We start from the raw sequence: 15,133 nt of genomic DNA on the forward strand, positions 1-15,133 counted from the left end.
GAAAAGAAAAACAAAAGTTTAGGGGTTGGGTGGTGGTGCACCTGGCTGAGTGCACATGTTACAGTGTGCAAGGATCTAGGTTCTAGCCCCCAGGTCACCACCTGCAGGGAGAAAGCTTCATGAATGGTGAAGCAAGTCTGCAATTGTTTCTCTGTCACTCTTCCTCTCTATCTCCCCCTTCCCTCTCAATTTCTGGCTGTTTCTATCCAATAAATAAAGATAAGAATTAAACATTTTTAAAAAGTTTTTATCAGAGCTCAGTGGGCTTGTGAATGATTTGAATATTCCATATGTCAAATATTTTCTTCAGTAGCAGCTGTGATTATTTTGTTCTTCTCCTATGCTTGCCCTGTTGGAAATTTTATTCCAAGTAGCTCTTGACTATAACCCACTGTAGATTGAACTGTCTTCTGCAGTGCACAACTGCAGTCACTTCAAGGACAAGGTCAGTGTAGTCAATGATGACAACTTTACTTAACAATCATCCTTAGTTGCTGGGGAGATGGTTCAACTATTAGAGTGCAGGACCTACATTCTGGAGGCTTCCAGTTCAATCCCCAGTACCGCATGTATGGAGCAGTGATGCTCTGACCTTCTGTCTTTCATGTGAAACTCTCTGACTCCTATGAGATGAATCTTTTGTAAACATCCTCCTTATTCTGGAGTATATAGGTATGAGATTTGTTCTCTTCTGGATGTAAGGATGCTGTGGCATGTGTAATCATAGCTGAATTTTTACTCAGGCTGGTTTGACCTAGTTCTATCCTGATTTAAAACAGATGTATTTAGGGGGTCGGGCGGTAGTGTAGCGGGTTAAGCGCACGTGGCGCTAAGCTCAAGGACTGGCGTAAGGATCCCGGTTCAAGCCCCCCGGCTCCCCACCTGCAGGGGAGTCACTTCACAGGCGGTGAAGCAGGTCTGCAGATATCTGTCTTTCTCTCACTCTCTCTGACTTCCCCTCCTCTCTCCATTTCTCTCTGTTCTATCCAACAACGACGACACCAGTAACAGATAACAACAATAATAAAAATAGCCACAACAATGATTAAAAAATTAACAACAAGGGCAACAAAAAAGGGAGAAAAAAATAGCCTCCAGGAGTAGTGGATTCGTAGTGCAGGCACGGAGCCCCGGCAATAACCCTGGAGGCAAAAAACAAAAAAAACATATATTTCACTTTCTTATTTAGTCCCAACCCTACAATGAGAGACTGAATGCATCCTGGTTTTCACTTCTTTCCATTGCATCATAAGTCGTTCCTAGTATCACTCTAGACTTTTACAAGGTGTTCAATAAGCTACTTGCCAAATGATAAACAGAAAGGAAGAAATGTTTTGCTGAGCTTCTGGCTGTTAACTTAGAGGAGAACCATGACTATACCGAGAAGATTCTACTGTTCTATAAAAATGGAATCTTCCCCATTGACCTAGAGCAGTCATCTTGCTACCAGTCTGAAGATGAGACTAATACCAGGATGGAAGAATAAGGAGATGGAGAGACCCTGGGTCATTAACGATATCTTTTTCTAGTCCTGAAATATCCACACTCTGAATATACTAGCCTATGACATAACATTTTTGCCTGAGGGAGGGTGGCGGATAAAATTGCATAAGTAAACTAATTTTGTCAAAAACATCCAAAAATTTTTCTCTCAGAAAGAGAGGCAGTCTTCACTGAGTGGAAAGTAAGGCATAAGCACAATAGATAGACTTTTTGTGTTTTCACAAATGCCTGCCACCCTGAAAACTTCACAAGATCCTTTTCAACAGTATCATCAACTGTACAGAGTTGTACACAATTGAGGCATTATCATTTTTATGTCTCATTTGATGAGAATATGCAACATCAACACATCCAGTGTTGTTTATAAGTAATTAATGGCTGTAGGCATTTTAGGGAGTTGAGAATATTTAGAAGTGATAAATATGCCTCTGGTTTGATTATGTCCTTTCTGGTTCAAGAACTAACCTGTGATCCTTGTTGGGTTTATCCTGCATTTCAGTGCTAACATTTTCATTGGACGGTCTCTTTACTCGTACCACTTTGCCAATTAATATTTAATGTCATTTTTATTCTTACACCATGAATATTAAGCCACAGAAAGTTTTTTTTTTCAGTGATCTAAATTATAGCTTCCATCAAAAGTGCTGGTGGAATTAATATTGCAGATTAATGTAAGGCTGAAATGTAAGTGCACAGCACATTAAAGGATGAACAAAGATTAATGCACTTCCATTTGCCACCTAAATGAAAGGTCAGGTAGCTGAGACTTTGGGTCAACACATTATGTTTGGGAGAATTTTCAACACAGAAAGATCTAACTACCCCTTACACCCTGACTGGCTTCTGACTACCCATACGCTGGTTCAGTCAACAAGCATTATTATCATATCTACTCAAAACCTAACTGTGGGAAATACTGGAAGCATATTGGCAGTGATATACCTGTAAGGGCTGGGTGACCAAGGAGTAGCAGTAATATAGTAAAGAGCAACACAGTGATTACAGCTATGTATAAATTGTGACTGAGTGGGTGGTGTATAGAATCAAATAATTAACAGCACATTATGATCAATGTTGTTGTAATGGTTGACCAGAGTACTTCTGAATATAGATCGCCATATGTTTGCTTAGGACTTCTCCGGGGATGCCACATGTAAGTTGATTCTTAAAAGCAGAGTAGAATGTTGTATAAGTAAACAAGAAAAAGGGGGACACTACTTCAGATGGGAAGATATCATTTGCAAAGAAATAGAAGAAAATTGTCTTTGAAGCAAACATAGAAAATTGTCTTTGAAGTACAGGAGATCTGATGTGGTGATAAACCAAACTGGAAAATCTAGGTAATGGAGTATGGATAGAATGATTCAATTAATCCACTGGCAGCATTATTATTTTTTAAAATTTCATTATTGAGGAATTAATTTTTATAGTAGACAGGAAATACAGTAGTTTTTAATGCATAACATTTCCCAGTTTTCCACATTACAGTACAACCCCCACTAGGTCTTCTGCCATCATGTTCTAGGACCTAAACTCTCCCCTTCACCCACCAACCAAAGCCTTTTACTTTGGTTCAATAACATTTCAGTCCACGTTCTGCTTAGTGTTTTCCCTTCTGATCTTGTTTTTCAACTTCTGCCTATGAGTGAGATCATCCTATATTCATCCTTCTGTTTCTGACTTATCTCACTTAATATCATTCCTTCAAGCTCCATCCAAGATGGGCCAAAAACTGTGAAATCATCATTTTTGATAGCTGAGTAGTATTCCATTTGTGTATATATACCACAACTTGCTCAGCCACTCATCTGTTGTTGGACATTTGTGTTGTTTTCAGGTTTGGGCTATTACAAATTGTGCCCATTGGCAGCATTGTTTAAAGCTCAAAGCTTCTCCTTCCCATACGTCACCTCTGCATGTTAGTTAGTTAATAATCTATCTAGTCATCATTGGACATATTGTGCAGGCAGACATACACACACACACACCTCTATCAGAAAAAAAGATTTTACTTCTAGCAAATAGAAAGTCAAAGAGGTGACATTTCACCAGTAAGAAGGTTCAAACTGAGCCACAGTTAAAGATCAAATATAGCAGGATAAGGAGGGTCTCTGCTAAATACAATGTTGACATATATATATATGAAAAGGGAGAAGATTTAACCATTGGACAATGACTGCATGTCTGTCTCAGCTCCCACTTTAGCAATAAGCTAAAGAGTTTATCATGCATATCTATTTCCAGCCAGCAAATTAACCTTTCAAGATAAGTTTGTTTTGGAGGTGCTGCTCTCCTTACCAGAGGGAGGCTCACAACAGTTGTTGCCTGAAAACATAAGACTAGCCATAAGTTTTGTTCATGGTAAAGTTTATGGTAAAAGAGGAGTTACAATGACTAAGAGATACTTGATTTTGAATGATTATGCCTTCCTCATTTCTTCAAGTATTGGAGGTATGGAGTACCAATGGTGACCCATGAACAACCCCCTGAAGGGAAACCCAGAGTCCCTGAAATCCGGTGAGTTTAAGCACATGCGTATAATATGTATCTCTTGCTTGGAGACCTTAGTGCTCATGACGTCACAGACACATGATCTCCCTGGAGATCATCTGGGCTAGCACAGAGCCCTGTGATGCATCATGGAGAAGACTGCGAAGAGTAGAAAGATGCTTAGCAGAGGTTCCCGTACCCAGGGTCTAGTTCAGGCTATTGACCTTCATTGCTGCTAAATCTTTGAGGTCCAATTTCTTGACCTCAAAGTTTCTTGAATGTGCAGGGCTGTCTAGGGCCACAAATAGAAACTACACGTTAACTGCCTCTGGGGGGGGGGTAGAAACTAATCATTATGATTATCTTTATTGCTGCTTGTAGTAGCAAGAGCACAATTGCTAGGAGTTTTTGGATAATTTAACTAGAACTAAATTGTACCTTTCTGCTGTCTGTAGAGAAAAGCTTTCCATGTGAATTTGGAATAAGTAGGACCTGACAGCACATTTTTAATGTGCTAAAGTGTTTTCTGATGTCATTTGCATATAAACAATTTGTCTGCTAATTACAGATGAGTTATTCAGTTATTAAGATAAGCCCTACAGGACTTCTTTTCAGGAGGAATTTAACAGGTACTTTCACCTACTTTACTTCAAAACATTTGATTTGTATTTCTTCAAAAAGTACTTAATCTCAGACTTGAATTTTTTTCCCCAATTTCTGTGCTTCCACCTCCAAACTCATAGTGATTCCTCCCAAATGGTCTAAGTCATTGAAACTTTAGTGAACTTATTCAGTCGGTGCACAACACACAATTCTGAAATCTTTCAGTGTGGTGCTGTCGGAATCTCTGTTTGCCCATGATGAACCAGCCCATGAAAGACACATGAGCAATATCCTAAGATATTGTGACTACCCAGATTTCTTGAATCATATTGGAACCATGGTTGAATCAGTGATGACTTACTCATGCTAATTGTGAGAAGCAGCGACATACCTCAGCACCCCTGTTAGGTCTGAGAATATGGATATTTAACTGTACTTTTAACATGCTTATCTCATTCAGTGAATTATTTTTTCATTGTTACAAGGAAGCTTTGTCCTAGTCAAGATCCATAGGATAAACTCTAGACTAGTAAGCTTGTTCTGGTCATGCCACCAACTCTTGTATAACACAGAATATGTTTTCTTCTCTCTAGGCCTTACTTTGTTCATAGATGTTTAAATACACTTGAAAATGAGACTCCTAATCTTTCCCCCTGTTCCATATTTTCCACTCTACTTTCTATTGACTAATGTTCATGGTCCTTATCAGAGAGCCTTTTAAATTTTCTCTCAAACTGTCTTAAATAAAAAAATAATATTTTGCTTGACATTTCATGTAAACTTCACTTACAAGCCAACAAGTGAACATCAAGTAAGATAATAGTAGGGCAAATAATTAGCTCAGCCAATGTGAGAAATCGTTAGTATTTTTTCTAAACCAGGAAATCTAAGTTTTGTCCCTTTAACTGTCACTGACCCACTGAGTGAACTTGGGCAAATCACTGTGTAGGACTTCCCTGCTGACATTTCTAGAGTGATGGATCTTAGACACTCATTACTATTCTAATGTGCTATGACTGGATTCCATGCAAATGATCTGGTATCAGTTAAGTCTTGTGCTGGGTAATGAACAATATAATCCTCAGTGGATAATTATGGGATGCTATGTAATATATAAGTTGACAATTAATTTTCACTGCTTAGTGATTTTCCACAGTTTCTTTGACTTTCATTCTTTCAGTAGCATTGAGTGACTTAACCTATTCAGAACTAGTGTCCATATATTAATCATGTGCACATGCACATGCACACACACACTTATTTCCACGCTGCTTCCAAAGATTCAGTTTGACTGGGAGATGACCTTGAATTTATGATGGAAAGAGATAAGCCATGCATGTTTGGTCCTTTATTCACCACTCTGAAGTAAGAGAGACAGAGAGAGAGAGAGAGAGAGACAGACAGACAGACAGAGATAGAGAGACAGAGACAGAGAGAGTACATGAGTGTCTAAAATGGTTGTTCTATGGATGAATTTTTGGCAGTAAACCCATTTCAGATTTGTCATGCTTTGTGACCCTGACAACACATCCAGAGAAGCTGACTGAAGTAAGCATAGACTGCTAATTCTGACTGTGAGAGGATTTCCTACTAATTACTTTTTTTTTAAAAAAAACTTCAAATATTTTAAATATTTTTTAAGGTAATTATTATCATAGGGCTAACTTTTGTGGAAATAATACTGTTGATTAAGGCAATATTGGTTTTTGCATCTGTCTCTTTAAACTGTATTCTTTTCTTAAAAAGGTATATGACAAAAGTGAGTTGTTTAAAACTCACAGGTTTTTACAGACTCATTTAAATTGATCATTTTATGTCTGCTCACATAGTTAGAAAATTTGTCTTAGAATCCTGGCTTCTCATCTATTCCCTTATGCTTTAATAGATACGTACAAAGCTAGAGAAGACTTTATTTCCTCGTTTCAAGCATTTAACATTTAAATAATCGTCCTTCTTACAACGATGGAAGATTTGATCTCTGAGTTTTAATAATCTCATAAGAAATAAGAATGAAATGAGTAGAATTTTTAGTTTTTAGTGGTCATAGAATCAAATAGAGTTATGGAATAAAAGGAGAGATTGTGATTTAATAGGGAGGCTTTATCAAATTACTTTAAACAGAAATCTTAAAGGAACTTAGTTAGTTTCTGTTTCTCACATGCAATTTTTGGGAACAGCTGATGTTAGGAAAAGTGACCAGTTTCAAGGCAGGCTTGTATACTATTTTAAGAGGGAATACATTCACATCCACTCATCTTATATACAGAATAGACTGCAGTCAAGCTATTTCATGCAACAACTGCTTTCTGAGTACTTTGGAAATGCTCAGCTCTGCTCAGGGAAGTAACTAGCAAGGAAGGCTCTTGTCTCATGATCAAACACGGAGTCTTGCTGAGATAAGAGAAGCACTTAAGGGTTTGAGCTTTGTCCACACCACATTGAAGCAAGTTTCAGTGTTGTGGTCTCTTTCACTCTTGATATCTCTGCCACTCTATCTCTACAAGAAGGACAGAGAGATGGATAAAGAGAGGGAGAAGGAGAAGGTCACTGATGGTTTCTCTGGAGATGTTTGTTGTAACCCAATTTGGTCACAGCATCCCTTGAAGCCAAGTTCCCTAAGTGGGTAAGGGCTCACATATCTGTGTATAAAGCAAAGTTTTTCTTCAATTCCAGCTACTATAACCTTGAGTAAATGTATATCTAGTATTGCAAGATGTTTCAAATCTTTCCAGCATCACCATATATCCATATCTTGTAGAAAATGCTCCTAATTGTAAATGCTGATTATTATTATTTTTTGGTTCAGTGTGAACCAAATCAACAATACCTGCTGGTGCCCTACAACCTAAGAAATGGAATTGAAAAAACAAAACAAAACAAACAAACAAACAAATAAATAAACTTGTTGAGGAAAGGTTGCCCTGAACCTACAGCTTCACACTTTCCCAGAAGAACTGCTAGGGCACCTCATTCTCCACCAGATCACCATTTCCATCTGCCCCAAGACTCTCTCACACCGGTCCTGTCTCTCATTTTGAATGCCTGGATCCTCTAAAATAGATCAAGTGTCCAATGAAAGATGAGTGCACAAGGGAGTTGTGCATATTTATACACACAATGAAATACTACTCAACAGGGACCAGTGGTAGGGCATTCAACTGAGCACACATACTACCAAGTGCAAGGAGCTGGGGTCCAGCCCCTGCTCCCACCTGCAGGGGGGGCCTTCATTAGCAGTAGAGTAGGTCTGCAGGTGTCTCTCTTTCTTTTTCTCTCTCCCTCTCAGTAGAAAGACAGGAAAGAAAAGAGAAAAAGAAAAAAAATGAAAAGAAAGAAAAAGAAAGGGGAAGAAAAGAAAGGGAAGGGAAGGGAAGGAAAGAAAGGAAGAAAGGAAGGAAGAAATTGGCTACCAGAAACAGTGGATTCATGGTGCTGGCACTGAGCCTCAGAGATAAGTGTTGGCAATGAAAAAACGAAGAAAGAAATGCTACTCAATTAAAAATATGAGCTTCTACCCTTTGCTACAACATAGACAGAACTGGAAGGGGATCATGTTAAATGAAATGAGACTCAGAGAAGAAAAATGCCAGATGACTTCACACAGCAGTGAGACTTAAGAAACAAAGCAAGAGAAAAATAGAGTGAGACATCAAGAAATGGGATTTGGAGCCTCGGTAGGTTTAAACACAAGAATGGACTGATTCTTTTTTGTGAATAATAGTAGCTTCCTGGTGACCAGGCAAGAAATGGCCAAGACTCAGGTCTAAACAAACATGAGTCTGTGGAAACTGGAAGGAGAAAATTTAACAGAAATTGAAAAAAGATTGACAGAGATGAATTATGTTAAGAATTTGTTTGTAGAAAAAAACTCATACAAGAACCCTACCTTCAAGGACTGAGAATTTAGGGTTCCAGGTGGATGAGGACAGAAAGCAGCTTAGAGACAATAGCAACTCATCTGTTATATACATTCCCTGGGAACTGGGACATTGGAGGAATACCTGAAGCTCCTCAAAAAATTTAAATTGATAAGAAGGAAATCTAAGTGCCAAAAATGATTAGATACTTTCTTGATCTCCTGAATAAGCAATATATATATATACATATATATATATATACATATCTCTTCTGCATACAGACATTATTCATGCAGAAACTTTTGTTTTTGAATTTGAGAACTATTGGCTCACTTCACTAATATTTATTATTCTGTGTTGACCTATGCATATATTTGTCCATTCATGCATGCCCAAGCTTGCCAAATGTTGCTGATAAAAATGCATGCTATCTGGCTAAGTTTCTATTTCAGATAAAAAAAAAAAACCTCAATTTCTTGTATGAGTATGATCCAAATATTGTACAGGGCATTAAAAGTTTTTACTATATTTATTTATTTATTGTATAGAGACAGCCAGAAATCAAGAAGGAGAGAGAGAGAGAGAGAGAGAGAGAGAGAGACCAACCAAGACTTTGTAACACTGCTTCACCACTCACAAAGCTTTCCCTCTGCTGGTAGGGACTGGGGACTCAACATGTGCACTCAACCAGGTGCACTACCACCTGGTCCCAGAATGATTCTTTATTTGAAATCCAAGCTTAGGTTGGCAACTTGCATTGTATTTGGCGACTCTGTGACACCTCAGATTTCTTTTGCTTCCCTACTGTAGTTTGTTTTTTCTTCCTCCCTTTTCCCTCTCCCTCTTTCCCTTCCTTTCTTCCATTCTCTGTCTCTATCTCTCTCATTCTTTCCTTCTTTCTCTTGTATCACTGAGGCCTCATATATCTATGATCTCACAGTTGTGACCCAACATTTCATTGGACAGAGACAGATAGCCAGCCAGAGGGATGATAACACATCATTGGAGTCTGTATCACTCCCTGGTGGTATGCTGGCACTTGCTTGTGTGTCACCTGTTAAAAGCAGGTGTTCTATTAAATGAGCCCTGGTCCTTTGCCCTGACTAACCACTCCATTAAGAAGCACATGCACTGAGAAGCATGTACCAGGGCCAGGTGGAGGCGCACCTGGTTGAGTACATGGTACTGTGCACAAGGACCTAGGTTGAAGCCCCCGATCCCCACCTACAGGGGGAAAGCTTGGAGAGTGGTGTAACAGAGCTGCAGGTGTGTCTTTTTATCTCTCCCTCCCTATCATTCCTTTCCCTCTGGATTCCTAGCTGTCTCTATCCAATTAATAAGTAAAGATGATACATTTTTTAAAAAGAAGTGTGTATCTTCCACCCCCTTTCACATAAATCTCCACCCAGATATTCTGTTTCTTTTTAACACCCTGAAACAGAACATATATTGAGAAGCCAGACCTCTACTCAGGATCAATACAGCTTGCCATTCTACTAGCTGAGAGCCACTTTATACCTGAATTCTCAGTGTCTAAAAGATGTGCACACTTGAAGTCACTTTCCAGACCCACCTGGACCCTTACTCATGAGACCCACATATACATGTCCCTCTCTCCTCATGAAAACTCTGCATTGTGTCCTCCAGGAGAATGCACTTTGAAAGTTTCTAACTCAACCTTCAACTGGTCAGGCACCTCTTGAATTAGTGGAAGGATTCTTATTATCAGAGTGTGAATTTCTGTGCTGTGAGTGACAGGCTCCTTGTGTTGATAACATACTGCTTAAATTTACTTAGGGGGTTCCCTTTGTCCTTGGAGTAAAATTCCAGTGTGCTGTCATAATTTGCAAGACCTTAAATGATCAAAACCATGCCTGTTATCCAGTTCTCTCATGTGTTATTTCCCTGACTCAGTTCAGCTCCTCTGCTTTTCTTTACTTTACTTATACCACCCAGGCTAATGTTTAGGCTAGTGCTTTTATACTTGCTGCTGCCTTGGCTTGAAACACCTTTCCTTTAAATGTTTGTTCCTCTGCCCCCCCCCCCCCATGCCCACTCCCTTCTTATTCTCATTCAGGGCTTAGCTCTAATGGCTTCTCCACAAAGTCGCCTCCCAGAGTCACTCTGTCTATAGTAGAGCTTCTCAGCTTTGTCATTCATTTGGGCTGGATTATTCTCTATAAGGAAGGACTGTCCTCTGCATTGTATGATGGTCAACAGCAGCCTCGTTCCCCTTCTCATCAGATATTATCACTGGTGGCAATGATAAAACTCTCTTCTCAAATGTCCACAGTGTGTCTAATAAGTCTTAGTTGAGAATTCCTGTCTAACTATTTCCACCTTGTTTCTGTCATCCGCACCAACCACTATCTGCAGTTTTCTGCATTGTTGTCATATTTCATACTTGTTGATTATCTGTTTCTCTCTGAAAAAAACAAAACAAAACAAAACAAAAAAAACCCCAAAACAGGAAAAGCCCTGAGTGCCAGTACTGGTCTGCTATAGCCACTGCTATGTTCTTATCTTCGTGTAGGGCTTATCTCCAGAGCTGGGTGAGGGACATAGCTCGGCACAGAACATCTGAAGGAAAGTTGAAGGAAAGTTTCACAAACAAGAGTTAAGATGTTCAGCTCTCAGAGGAAGATCAATTGCTTGAGAGGTATGACAGCTATCTATGTCAAGGTGAAGGTGCAAGGGGGAAGTTGCTTGAGACTTTGTTTGCCTATGGGGACTGGATGAATTTGTGGAAAAGCTATTTTAGATCATATCTGATGTGTTTTATCACTTGTGTTAACTCTAATGAAATGTAATTCTTGCTGTTAATCATGGCATAATTTCTTCACTCTACTTGCCGCTGATATAAAGGACTTTTTCCATAGTGTTTAACTTCTGAGACAAAGTCTTTTAAATTGTTTCCTTGAAATAGCATTGGCTTGTAACGTTACGTAGGCTTCGGGTGTTCAACATTATAAATCAATCTTCGTATCTAGTACATTATGTTTGCCACTAGAATTTAGGTTCATTCATTATTATACATTTGATGCGCTTTTTTAAACCGTTTTATTGGGAGGGTTCATGGTTGATAGCATAGTTGTTGACACAAGGGTCCAGTATCTCATCTCCCTATGAGAGGTGTCTGGAAAATGTCCTCTTCCCCAACTAGACTCCTTTCCACCATCATGCATCAGGACCCCAAAGCCTCTCCCTTTTCCCAAGCACCCTCTTGGTGCTTCCTGTCCTTTCCCAGAGTCCTTTGCTTTGATGCAATACAAAACATCTAGTCCAGGTGACCACTTTTATCGACTTTACCTGCCCACATCTCCCTTCTGGTGAACACTATCTTGTTAGTATAGTTTAGCAGTGTGTGTTTTGGATGTTTATTTGTTTTATTTCAGTATCTTCCACGTATGAGAAATACCCCAGTGTTTTTCTTTCTCTGTCTGACTTATTTTACTCAGTATAGCACCTTCTAAATTTCATCCTAATTGAAAAAAAAAAAAAGGTAAGGTTTTGATTGTTTGTCTGTTTGGCCACTAGGGTTATTGCTGGGGCTTAATACCAGCACTGCAAATCCACAACTCTAGGTGGCCATTCCTCTCAAGTCCCCGCCCCCCCCCATTTTGTATTTTATTTGATGTAACAGAGGGAAATTAAGAGCGGGTGGGGAGATAGAAAAGAAGAGAGAAAGAGAAACACCTGCAGAATTGCTTCACCGCTCATGAAGAGTCGCCTCTGCAGGGGTGGAGTGGCCTTTCCTCCTGGTAATCTATGTGCTCAACTGAATGTGCCACTACCTGGCCTCCTTCCATCTTTTTGTTAGCTGAGTAATATTCCATATCTACCACATCTCCCTTATCCATGCAATATGTAAGGGTGCTGCTTGGATCATTTTGAACTCTTATCTAATATAAATAACACTGCCGTGAATATGAAGGTACACATAGCTCTTTGAATTATCTTTTCTTTTATTTCTCTGATAAAAATCCAGGAGGGAGATGACTGGATCATTTAGAATTTATGTTTTTTAATTTTTTGAGGAGTCTTCCTACTGTTTTCTGTAATGGAAACACCAATTTATATTCCCACCAGCATGTAAAAAAAATAAAAATAAAAAAATAAAAAATAAATAAACACATTTCTTATCTTGTGGTAACAGCTGCTCTCATAGGTATGGGGTGATGATCTGCTTGCTTTGATTTGCATTTCCCTATAAGAGATGATGGACTTCCTTTTTTGTGTCTGTTGACTACCTGTATGTCTTTTTTTGAAGAAGTTGGTTAGGTACTCTGTATATTTTTATACTAGATTTTTTTTCACATGAAGTAATTGAAATTCTTTATATGTTCGGATACTAATATGGATATGTACTTAGCAACTATCTTCCCCTATTAACCTATGGGTTAATTTTTTTTTTGTTTTTATACTAGTTTCTTTCACTGAGCAGAGTTCTTATATCCTGATATCCTAGTAATAAAATAAACTTTTAAAAGATTTAAATTCCTCTGAAAGTTCACATAACATAAATGTTCATCTAATATCTTTTCACAATAGTCACCTACCCAAGGGGCAGCAGTCCTGATTATTAAACAGAGCGCACATACCAAGACCAATAAACCATCTCTGTCCCACTTTACATTCTCCATGTTCTTCCAAAGCAACCACTGCACCGGTTTCTATCATTACAAGGTTGATCTTGTTGATTTCTTGAAGTTTATGTAAGTGGAATTACTTAATGTATGCTCTTGTGTTCACATCCTTCTGCTCATGTTTTTGTTGTGACCTTGAACCATGCTGTAATTGTAGCATTAGTTTTCATTGTCCAGGACTGGGGGGTGGTATACAGGCTAGGCAAATCTACTCTCAGTCACAGGTTCAATTCCTGACGCCACCATAAACTAGAGTTGAGCAGTGCTTTGGTGAAGAAAACAACAGCTTGGCGGTAGGGTGGTAGTGCAGTGAGTTAAGCGCATGTGACACAAAGCGCAGGGACCAGCGTAAGGATCCTGGTTCGAGCCCCCGGCTCCCCACCTGCAGAGGAGTCGCTTCACAGGCAGTGAAGCAGGTCTGCAGGTGTCTGTCTTTCTCTCCCCCTCTTTCTTCCCCTCCTCTCTCCATTTCTCTCTGTCCTATCCAACAACGAACAACATCAACAATGGCAATAATAATAACCACAACGAGGCTACAGAAACAAGGGCAACAAAAAGGGGGAAAAATGGCCTCTAGGAGCGGTCGATTCATGGTGCAGGCACCGAGCCCAGCAATAACCCTGGAGGAAAAAAAAAAAAGAAAAAAGAAAACAACAACTTTATGCCACACATCATTGTGCATATATGTTGCAGTTTTATTGATCTGGGGTTGTTTCCTTGTTTAAACTTTTACAAAAGTTGATCTTCTGAATATTATGTCAGTGTCTTTTGTAGTTCTGCGTATACATTTCATTTGTTTGTTTGGTCATTGTTACCACTAGGGTTATTGCTGGGGGCTCGGAGCCTGCACTACAAAGCCACCACTCCTGGCAGTCATCCCTCCACCCCTTTATTAGATAAGACAGAGAGAAATTGAGAGGGGAGGGGAGAGAGAGAGAGAGAGAGAGACCTTCAGACCATTTTATTTATTTATTTATTTATTTATTTATTTATTTATTATTTAAGAAAGGATAAATTAACAGAACCATAGGGTAGGAGGGGTACAACTCCACACAATTCCCATCACCCAATCTCCATTTCCCACCCCCTCCCCCGATAGCTTTCCCATTCTCTATCCCTCTGGGAGCATGGACCCAGGGTCATTGTGGGTTGCAGAAGGTAGAAGGTCTGGCTTCTGTAATTGCTTCCCCACTGAACATGGGCGTTGACTGGTCAGTCCATACTCCCAGTCTGCCTCTCTCTTTCCCTAGTAGGGTGGGTCTCTGGGGAAGTGGAGCTCCAGGACACATTGGTGGGGTCTTCAGTCTAGGGAAGCCTGGCCGGCATCCTGATGACATCTGGAACCTGGTGACTGAAAAGAGAGTTAACATACGAAGCCAAACAAATTGTTGAGCAATCCTGGACCCAAAGCTTGGAATAGTGGAGAGGAAGTGTTAGGGAGGTACTCACTGCAAACTCTAGTGTACTTCTGCTTTCAGACCATTTTTTACCATTTGTGAAGTGTTCCCCTTGCCGCTGGGGACTGGGAGCTCAAACTCGGGTTCTTTTGTATGGTAATGCACGGTGGATACCTCAGCCCCTGTATATTTCTTTGAAGTATATAATTAAGAGTGGAATTGGGAGTCGGGCAGTAGCACAGTGCGTTAAGCGCACATGGTGCAAAGCGCAAGGACTGGCATTGGCATTAGGAACCCGGTTTGAGCCCCAGCTCCCCACCTGCAGGGGAGTCACTTCACAGGCGGTGAAGCAGGTCTGCAGGTGTCTGTCTTTCTCTCCCCCTCTCTGTCTTCCCCTCCTCTCTCCATTTCTCTCTGTCCTATCCAACAACAACATCAATAACAACAGCAATAATAATTACAGCAACAACAAAAGGCAACAAAAATAAATTAAAGAAGAGTGGCATTGCTGGACAGAGGGTGTGTGCATTCAGCTGTAATTGACATCTGAAAACACTTTCCCAGAATAGTTAGATCAATTACTTGCACAAAGCTTCCACTGATTCTACATGTAAAAAAAAGTCTTGTTTTGTTTTCT

The 15,133-nt window shown here is 39.6% G+C and overlaps 1 protein-coding gene across 1 annotated transcript in view; it reads left to right on the forward strand.

Annotated features, from left to right (window-relative positions):
* The window catches only part of HS6ST3 (heparan sulfate 6-O-sulfotransferase 3), a 962,791-nt gene that overhangs the window by 640,571 nt on the left and 307,087 nt on the right, over positions 1-15,133 (forward strand). The gene's annotated exons all lie outside the window — the stretch shown is intronic.

The sequence above is a fragment of the Erinaceus europaeus genome, chromosome 5 (genome assembly GCF_950295315.1).
Source record: "Erinaceus europaeus chromosome 5, mEriEur2.1, whole genome shotgun sequence".
NCBI classification, from domain to species: Eukaryota; Metazoa; Chordata; class Mammalia; order Eulipotyphla; family Erinaceidae; genus Erinaceus; species Erinaceus europaeus.